Source organism: Triticum aestivum, chromosome 3D, assembly GCF_018294505.1.
Source record: "Triticum aestivum cultivar Chinese Spring chromosome 3D, IWGSC CS RefSeq v2.1, whole genome shotgun sequence".
Classification (NCBI taxonomy): domain Eukaryota; kingdom Viridiplantae; phylum Streptophyta; class Magnoliopsida; order Poales; family Poaceae; genus Triticum; species Triticum aestivum.
Window position 1 is genome coordinate 206,731,367 of NC_057802.1, and position 9,895 is coordinate 206,741,261.

Sequence of the window (9,895 nt, forward strand, 5' to 3'; positions counted from 1 at the left end):
GCCTGGACCTGAGCGCAGTCGCCGGATGTGGGGGTCCCTGGACCTGGGCGCAGTCGCCGGATGTGGGGGTCCCTGGACCTGGGCGCAGTCGCCGGATGTGGGGGCGCCTGGACCTGGGCGCAGTCGCCGGAGGTGGGGGCGCCTGGGACCTGGGCACAGTCGCCGGATGTGGGAGGAGGTGGCGATGGAGGGCGGAGGTGGGGGTGGAGGGCGAGGGCGGAGGTGGGCGTGGAGCTGGAGGGCTGAAGGTAGAAGACGACGCAGGCTTCAAATTCAAATTGGGGGTAGTACGGTCCTTTTGCACGATTTCACCTGGTCGGAACAAGGTCGCCAGCGACCTACATTTCGGAACGGAGGGAGTACTATACAACCATGACATTTGCACACACCAAATTAAACTATTACATGCATAATTACATAGGTCGCTACTACACACATGACATTTTCACACATCAATAAAGTAAACTATATATTACATGCATGATTAACTAGCATAAACGATCATCTGATCATCATCCACTTCTTGTGACGCTTGCTCTGCTTGTGGCTCAATCCGGGCTCGTCGATTTGGGTAACGAGACACTTCCTCATGTCAACGATCCGCCTGTGCATCTTGTAGCATGTGTACACGCTCTTGGCCGCGAACCTGAGGTGAGGTTCATCTAGTTGCCGCATCCAGGCCCTGTGCCAGGATACGGTACTTATTCTCTGGGCTTCCTGCTTCATCTTTTCATAGTAGGGGTCGATGATGGCCTAGGCGAGTTCAACCAGGGAGTCCTTCTTCGTGCTGCCCCAGACCTTGTAGTGCTCGCGGATTTCGACAAGGTTCTTGAAGACCAAGCCCGTAACCCTGAGCGCTTTTACATCGTCGGTGGTTTCCACCGTGGCGACCCTGTAGTCGGTGCTGTTGACAGACCTGTTGAAACGGTCGCAAGGCTTTGTGGCCATGCAGTAGTGGCAGATGAAGAAATGATGGCGCACGCACAGCGGGGCGATGACAACCTTCTGATCTATGCCGGGATGACCGGCGGTGTACTGGAGGTCGATGCCGACCACCTTGTACTTGTCTCGAGCAAGCAACTGCTCAACGTTGTTGATGTAGTCGTCCACCACAGCCGGGTCGATGGTGTACACCACCGAGATATCCGTCTCCCTAGCGTGGGTCTCCACTCTATGCTCGCCGAACTCCATTGGAGCGCCGCTAGACATCCCCTCTCTATGTGTCGTCGTGGGTGTGCTTGTTGTGTTGTGGGGCGCGATCGAAAGGTTGAAGAGACTATGGTTATAATGGCCGCAGGAATTAAAGGGGAAGCCGGACGGCCAGGAATATCGGCAGGCCCTGATGGCAGTTCTGATTTGCAGCATGTAACTCCATCATGCCGCACGTAACTGCATCATGTGGCAACGCGCACGGTGCAACAACATGCATATGGGCCCCCGACGTGATCGTGCGCACGCCCAACAGCTGGCAGAGCGCGCACGGAGGGACGCGGGCAGAGCGCTCTGTGGTCGCCTCAACGGAGAGCAACCATATATATATATATGCATATAGCTGTTGGACACGCAAGGAAAAGCTGTCCACAAGCCGAGCACGCTAACGGACGCGAGCAGAGCGCGCCAACGGACGCGAGCGGAGCACGCCACGGCGCCTAACGGCGAGCACAACGCGCTGTGGCGCCTAACGGCGAGCAGAGCTTGCATAGGGACACGAGCAGAGGCCGGCACAGTGATACGTGGCAAATAAGATGAAATGTGCGAGCGATGTCGGAGACATTAAGCACGATTCAGATTAGAGTTGCGTGTGCGATACGTGGCATACAGTTGATCCATCCGAGCTGTTTGTGATGGAATAAGCCGTGTGTGTTGCGGGCAAACGCTTGCTAGTATATAACCTTAAATTTAACCAAAAAAGTGTTAATGCATGTTACAAAAACTGTATAACTGAAAACTATGTTCAAATACGAATCCAATGATATAATCTTTGGCGACATGCATTCGTATTTTATTAGTTAAATCCTACTTATAAACCAGGACGGGGGTATAGTAGGTAATTAAATCACAAACGGTTTTTTGAATTAACCATATGTGTACGCGTCCTTTCGTCCTCCTCTCGCACGTCTTGTCACCCCGCTACCACAGACCGCTTACAGTGCAAGCTTGCGCAGCGCACGGGGGCGTTCTTTTGGCCAAACGGTGGCTCAAAGTGGCGCCGATGAATCGTTGTTGAGCCCGTTCCCGCGCAACCTCGCAGGTTCCCGCGCAAGCTTCCCACCCGACTCGGTGAAATCCCTCAAAATCCCAATGCTTACCGGCCTGCTATATAAACCCTCACGACCGGCGAGTTCTGCGTCGCATTTTCCCCTCCCTCCCTGAAGCTTATCTCGTCTGCTTCTCCCACAATCACCAATGGCACCGGTCCGTCGTCGTCGCTCAACCACTCTACCGTCATCAGAGGACAGCTCCAGCTAGGAGGCTACACCGCGGCGGCGGTTCAGTCCCAGCATAGTGTAGTGCGCGTGGCGTCCCTGTTGGGTGTGCGCGGAAGACCCACCACACGCACAGCCGCCGGTGCCCATTGGCAGCTGTTGCCAGCCGCCGTTGCCGCCACACAACTGTCGAAAGCCAGGGCCATCGCCCGCTCCGCCGCCGCGGCCCGAAGGCAGGAAGCGGCCATCATGGCCGCCACCCCACCGTCGGCCATCACCCGCTCCGCCATCACGGCCCGAAGGCGGGAGGTGGCCTTCGTGGCCGCCACCCACTGCCGTCCATCACCCGCTCCGCCACCGCGGCCCGAAGGCGGGAGGTGGTCGTCGTGGCCGCCACCCCATTGTCGGCCTCCGTGGTCGCCATCCCACCGTCGACCACCGGGATCATCACCCGCTCCGCCACCGCCGCCTGAAGGAGGGAGGCGGAGGTGGAGGCCCGCACGTGCGTCAGCGACCTTGCGCGCTACATCGAGTTCCTACGGGAGGAGGAGGAGCGCCTCGTCGAGCACGCAAAGAGCCTTACCGCAGCCGTGGCGGCAGCACACGCCGACGCAGAGGCGAGGAATTAGGAGATCTACGAGCAGTCCGGTCGTTTCGAGAGGGATCGTCTGGAGCGGTAGTGCGCATTTGAGCTGGCGAGCATCGCTGAACGTGCAGCAGCGGCAGGCACCGTATTGCATTTGTCCAGCTCATCGGTAGGCTCCTCCTCCTCTGCCTCTTACTGAGCGCGCTCGGTAGAGGAGAGGCTGCCGGAAGTAGCACAAAGCCCCTCAATAGTAGTAGTATTTAGGGGCTATTTTGTTCAGTTCATCTGACTATAGATGTGGTGGAACTGTACAACGTACTTAAAATTAGCTAGTATATATAGTGGAACTAGCTATTTCAGCAAGTGGTTGGCAACAATTGGGGAAAAGTTTGGTCGGTTCAGCTGTCGAGTTGAACTGTTTGTATACATTATGAACAACTGCTTAATCTATGAATGAAATCTATGCTTAATTACTGAATTTTAGTTGCAAAAATTAGATAGTGCTAGTGATTTTTAGCTGCATATTTTGACAAATCGCAGTGTTACAAGGATTGAAAAATGGCAATGTTACTAGATCAACAAATGTCAATCTTTCCAGTTTGACAGATGGCAACATACCCAATATGACAGATGCAAATCTTACCAAATTGTTTGTACATAGTTGCAAACGGGTCATCCAAAACAACCGTTTGCGTTGAAGGGATGCACAAATCCTGCGCTGCGAATTTTCCATCGACTTAAGGGGGAAGACCATAGCTCTCACTTTGCATACGAGTGTTCTATCTAAAACGTTTGCGATCAAGAGCTGCAGAAATCCTGCTCGACACATTTTCCCTTGGCTTCCTGGGGAAGCTGTCGGTTTGCATACGGGTGTTCTAACTAAAACGCTTGCGATCAAGAGGTGCACAAATCCTGCTAGGCACATTTTCCCTTGACTTCGTGGGGAAGTTGTCGGTTTTGCATCCGGGTGTTCTAACTAAAACGTTTGCGATGAGTGTTTTATATTTAAAAACCGTATTAAACTGCGGCTTGGGCGCCATTAATGGAGAGGATGCGAGCAAGGTGGGCGGCCATGGAAGTCAAAGGGCTCACTTCCCAGTGAGTCTGCGCGGCGTACAGCTCGCAGGCTCCCCAGTGAGCCTTCGCATTGGAGTACATCCCGCACGCCTCCCTTTTAGTCAAGCACTCAAGCACCTGTCCGCACGGCACCTCCTAGCCATTAAAAGAGTGAGGCGTGGTGTCACGTGAATGGTCAACAGAACACACACAATTTAAATTATACAAAACGTTTGAGATGTTATAGTGGCAGCTATTTGTTTCAAAATGCCTATGTTGGCTGTTATTCGAGTGCGCCTTATCTCAAAATGGACTCAAAAAATACAACAGCATATAGGTGCCATTCCATTATATCATGCCAAGTTTCATGAATTTCAGACGAGTTTTGGATTTACTAGAATTTAAAAACAAAGTATCTCAACGTTTTGCCGGCAATCAACAGTGCCCTGATGTTTGAAATTCATTCCCATTTCTTGCGTGGGACCTAAGCATGCACCGAAGGACACATATTTGATTTTGCAACCAATTTATATGCACTGGAGCATGTGCATGTAGTTCAAATTTGAATTATGCACATAAAATGCCTAGAAAACCTAGTTAATGTATAAAAATGTCCAAACGAACCCCGAAAAATTCCAAAATTAAACACAACACTCCTGTTGTTCTTTGTTGACACTAGAAAAAAATTTGAAAGCAAAAAGAGGCAACGGATATTGTTTCGTCCCCAAAGGTGGCACGTTCCCTACCGAAACCTTCACGCTTGTTGTGAGAAGGTTATACCCAAACCTGCCCCAAAATGGGACAAATTTTTTACTACGACATGTTGATGCCGCTCCATGATAGCATGCCAAGTTTCATGAATTTCAGACGAGTTTTGGATTTACTAGAATTTAAAAACAAAGTATCTCAACGTTTTGCCGGCAATCAACAGTGCCCTGGTGTTTGAAATTCATTCCCATTTCTTGCATGGGACCTAAGCATGCACCGAAGGACACATATTTGATTTTCAACCAATTTATATGCACTAGAGCATGTGCATGTAGTTCAAATTTGAATTATGCACATAAAATGCCTAGAAAACCAAGTTAATGTATTAACATGTTCAAACAAACCCCGAAAAATTCCAAAATTAAAAACAACACTCTGGTTTGTTCTATGTTGACACTAGAAAATATTTGAAAGCAATAAGAGGCAGCGGATATCGTTTTGTCCCCAAAGGTGGCATGTTCCCTCCGAAACCATCATGCTCATTGTGAGGAGCTCTGGTTTGTGAGAAGCTTATACCCAAACCTGCCCCAAATGGGACAAAATTTTTACCACGGCATGCTGATGCTGCTCCATGATAGCATGCCGAGTTCCATGAATTTCAGACGAGTTTTGGATTTACTAGAATTTTAAAACCAAGTATCTCAATGTTTGCGGCCGAGTGACAATGGCAGGGTGTTTGAAATTCATTCCCATTTCTTGCATGGGACCTAAGCATGCACCGAAGGACACATATTTGATTTTTCAACCAATGTATATGCACTAGAGCATGTGCATGTAGTTCAAATTTGAATTATGCACATAAAATGCCTAGAAAACCAAGTTAATGTATTAAAATGTTCAAACAAACCCCGAAAAATTCCAAAATTAAAAACAACACTCTGGTTTGTTCTATGTTGACACTAGAAAATATTTGAAAGCAACAAGAGGCAGCGGATATCGTTTTGTCCCCAAAGGTGGCATGTTCCCTCCGAAACCATCATGCTCGTTGTGAGGAGCTCTGGTTTGTGAGAAGCTTATACCCAAACGTGCCCCAAATGGGACAAAAATTTTACCACGGCATGTTGATGCTGCTCCATGATAGCATGCCGAGTTCCATGAATTTCAGACGAGTTTTGGATTTACTAGAATTTTAAAACCAAGTATCTCAATGTTTGCGGCCGAGTGACAATGGCAGGGTGTTTGAAATTCATTCCCATTTCTTGCATGGGACCTAAGCATGCACCGAAGGACACGTATTTGATTTTTCAACCAATGTATATGCACTAGAGCATGTGCATGTAGTTCAAATTTGAATTATGCACATAAAATGCCTAGAAAACCCAGTTAATGTATTAAAATGTCCGAACGAACCCTGAAAAATTCCAAAATTAAACACAACACTCATGTTTGTTCTATGTTGACACTAGAAATTTTTTGAAATCAATAAGAGGCAAAGGATATCGTTTTGTCCCCAAAGGTGGCACGTTCCGTACCGAAACCATCACACTTGCTGTGAGAAGCTCTGGTTTGTGAGAAGCTTATACCCAAACCTGCCCCAAATGGGACAAAAATTTTACCACGACATGTTGATGCCGCTCCATGATAGCATGCCAAGTTTCATGAATTTCAGACGAGTTTTGGATTTACTAGAATTTAAAAACCAGGTATCGCAATGTTTGCGGCCGAGTGATGGTGGCAGGGTGTTTGACATTCATTCCCATTTCTTGCATGGGACCTAAGCTTGCAACCAAGGACACATATTTGATTTTTCAACCCGTTTATATGCACTGGAGCATGTGCATGTAGTTCAAATTTGAATTATGCACCTGAAATGCCTACGAAGCCAAGGTAACGTATAAAAATGTCCAAACGAACCCTGAATAATTCCAATTTTTTTACGACACACCTATAGTTGCATGTTCACTCAGATAAAAGTACTAGCAATTCAAAAACCATCCTTTGCAGCTGTGACCCCATTATGTAATTCAAATCAAGACGAAAAATCAAGTAGATCGCACACAGTTTATTATCACCAACTGTGTGAGATGCAACACAAAATATCTTGGAGCACCGTCGGAGTGTCAAGCACACTAGCCCGCTCCTCAAATATCATTTCACTGTTCAATTGTCGCCGGTGAAAGATGGGGACGTGGACCCATGTTGTAAGGGCAACTTCGGTGGCCCACTCCGGCGAGAGCGCGTCCGCAGCCGCCAGGCGCGTGCTAACAAGCTTCGTGAGGGCGACGGCAATCTGCGTCCGGGCGGCCAAGGCAGCCCAAATGGTCGCTGTTGCTTCTCAGGTGGCGGCGGCAGCATGTGTCTCGGGGATGGCAACTGGCGAGAGCGACACAACAGCTGTCCGTTTCGCAGCGGCGGCCTTAGCCCTGATGGAGGCCGCCCACGACCATGTAGAGGCCGTCCATGCCCAGCTCGTGGCGGTCACCGCACAAATCGAACGAAGCTTCTCCGACAACGGTCGGCAACCCATGGCCGAAGAGTTGGCAATCACCGAGAGCGTTCGAGCAGCCATCCGTTCCTGCGCGGCGTACCTTACCACAACGGAGCCCGCCAAAGCCCAGATCGCGGCCGCCCATGCCCAGCTCGTGGCGGCCTATTCCAAAGATATGACGGACGTGGATGGCGAGATGCTTGCCGAGTATGGTGTGATTGATGCCAGGGAGCCCCTTCCCCAGGAGACCGTCGGGCGTGAGCTGGACATGGAGGCGGCGGCGGAGATCGACAAGCACTAGCCGTAGTAGCACTCTTTGTTTTGTTTAATTAAGAGTGCCGGTCTTTAATTTGTTAGAGTAATTTTTAGGTTAGCTAGCTCTGTTTAATTGTTGAACTTGCTCGATTAAGAAGTGTGGGTGTGCTGTAATCTCCTTTGTGTACCCAAATTATGCAATGATGTGGATGACCACTGTAACCAGAGAAATTTGAACCAAAATTTTTGATGTTCAAACTCATCACACACGGGTTAAGCTATCTGAATCGTTTGTGATGTTCACATATCATACATAGTTCTGAATAAGGGACTGCTACCTCTTGAGCACTGCATTGGTTTTCCCTTGAGAGGAAAGGGTGATGCAGTAAAGTAGCGTAAGTATTTCTCTCAGTTTTTGAGAACCAAGGTATCAATCCAGTAGGAGGCCACACGCAAGTCCCTTGTACCTACACAAACAAATAAGAACCTTGCAACCAACGCGATAAAGGGGTTGTCAATCCCTTCACGGCCACTTGCAAAAGTGAGATCTGATATAGATGATAAGATAATATTTTTGGTATTTTTATGATAAAGACTAAAAGTAAAGAAAGCAATATAAACGGCGACAGAAATAGCTCATTGTCGGGAGATTAATATGATGGAAAATAGACCCGGGGGCCATAGGTTTCACTAGTGGCTTCTCTCATGAGCATAATTATTATGATGAGTAAACAAATTACTGTCGAGCAGTTGATAGAATTGAGCATAGTTATGAGAATATCTAGGTATGATCATGTATATAGGCATCACGTCCGTGACAAGTAGACCGACTCCTGCCTGCATCTACTACTATTACTCCACACATCGACCGCTATCCAGCATGCATCTAGAGTATTAAGTTCATAAGAACAGAGTAACGCTTTAAGCAAGATGACATGATGTAGAGGGATAAACTCATGCAATATGATATAAACCCCATCTTTTTATCCTCGATGGCAACAATACAATACGTGTCGTTTCCCCTACTGTCACTGGGATCGAGCACCGCAAGATTGAACCCAAAGCTAAGCACTTCTCCCGTTGCAAGAAAGATCAATCTAGTAGGCCAAACCAAACTAATAATTCGAAGAGACTTGCAAAGATAACCAATCATACATAAAAGAATTCATAGGAGATTCAAATATTGTTCATAGATAATCTTGATCATAAACCCACAATTCATCGGATCTCGACAAACACACCGCAAAAGAAGATTACATCGAATAGATCTCCAAGAGAATCAAGGAGAACTTTGTATTGAGATCCAACGAGAGAGAAGAAGCCATCTAGCTAATAACTATGGACCCGAAGGTCTGAGGTAAACTACTCAGACATCATCGGAGAGACTATGGTGTTGATGTAGAAGCCCTCCGTGATCAATGCCCCCTCCGGCGGAGCGCCGGAAAAGGCCCCAAGATGGGATCTCACGGGTACAGAAGGTTGCGGCGGTGAAAATAGGGTTTTGGCTCCGTGTCTGATGTTTTCGGGGTATGTAGGTGTCGGATGTGGGGTTCCGGCAAACCCTTAAGGTTCGAACACTGGGGTGCGCGCGAAGTCTTTCCCTCCTACCGATCTACGCCCTAGCTCGCTAAGATCTCGCGGACGAACTCGCAACACAGAAAGACATGAGGTTTATACTGGTTCGGGCCACCGTTGTGGTGTAATACCCTACTCCAGTGTGGTGGTGGTGGATTGCCTCTTGGGCTGATGATGAACAGTACAAGGGAAGAACAGCCTCCTGAGGTTGAGGTGTTCTTGTGGCTAGGCTCTTGATCGGGTTGGATCAAGCTAGATCAGATCAGATCCGCCTCCCTACTATGGTGGCTAGCTCTACTTATATAGGCCCTGTTCCTCTTCCCAAATAATGAGCGGGAAGGGAGCCAACAACGGCGGGCAAGTTTGAAGGGGGACAGCTAGTACAAGCTATCCTGACAAAAGCGGTCTTCGCCTGCGAAAAGCTCTGGGGTGACGCCGTCTTGGGCTCCACGATGACTTCCGTCTTGCCGTCCTCCTGGTCTTGGTCTCGTTGCACCAATATAGCAACCTTTGCCTGATGCCTCGGTACTCCTCGCCTGTGCTGGCCTCCTTAGCACCAAAGAGGAAATAAGGACGCTACACGCGCTGGCGCCCGCCTGGCACCCGCCTGGTGCCGCTCGTCATGGCTCACGTCACGAGAGCCTCGTGAGGTTTGCCCCGCCTTGATATCTCCGCTCCTCGCGAGCCTGCCTGGCTAGGCCACTCCAGAGGAGGTCTTGCGTCGTCCGCCTCGCGAGGCTTGGACCCTCGCGAGGGTCTTGGATGCCTTGTCGATGAAGACGGGCCGTACGGCCTGCTGCC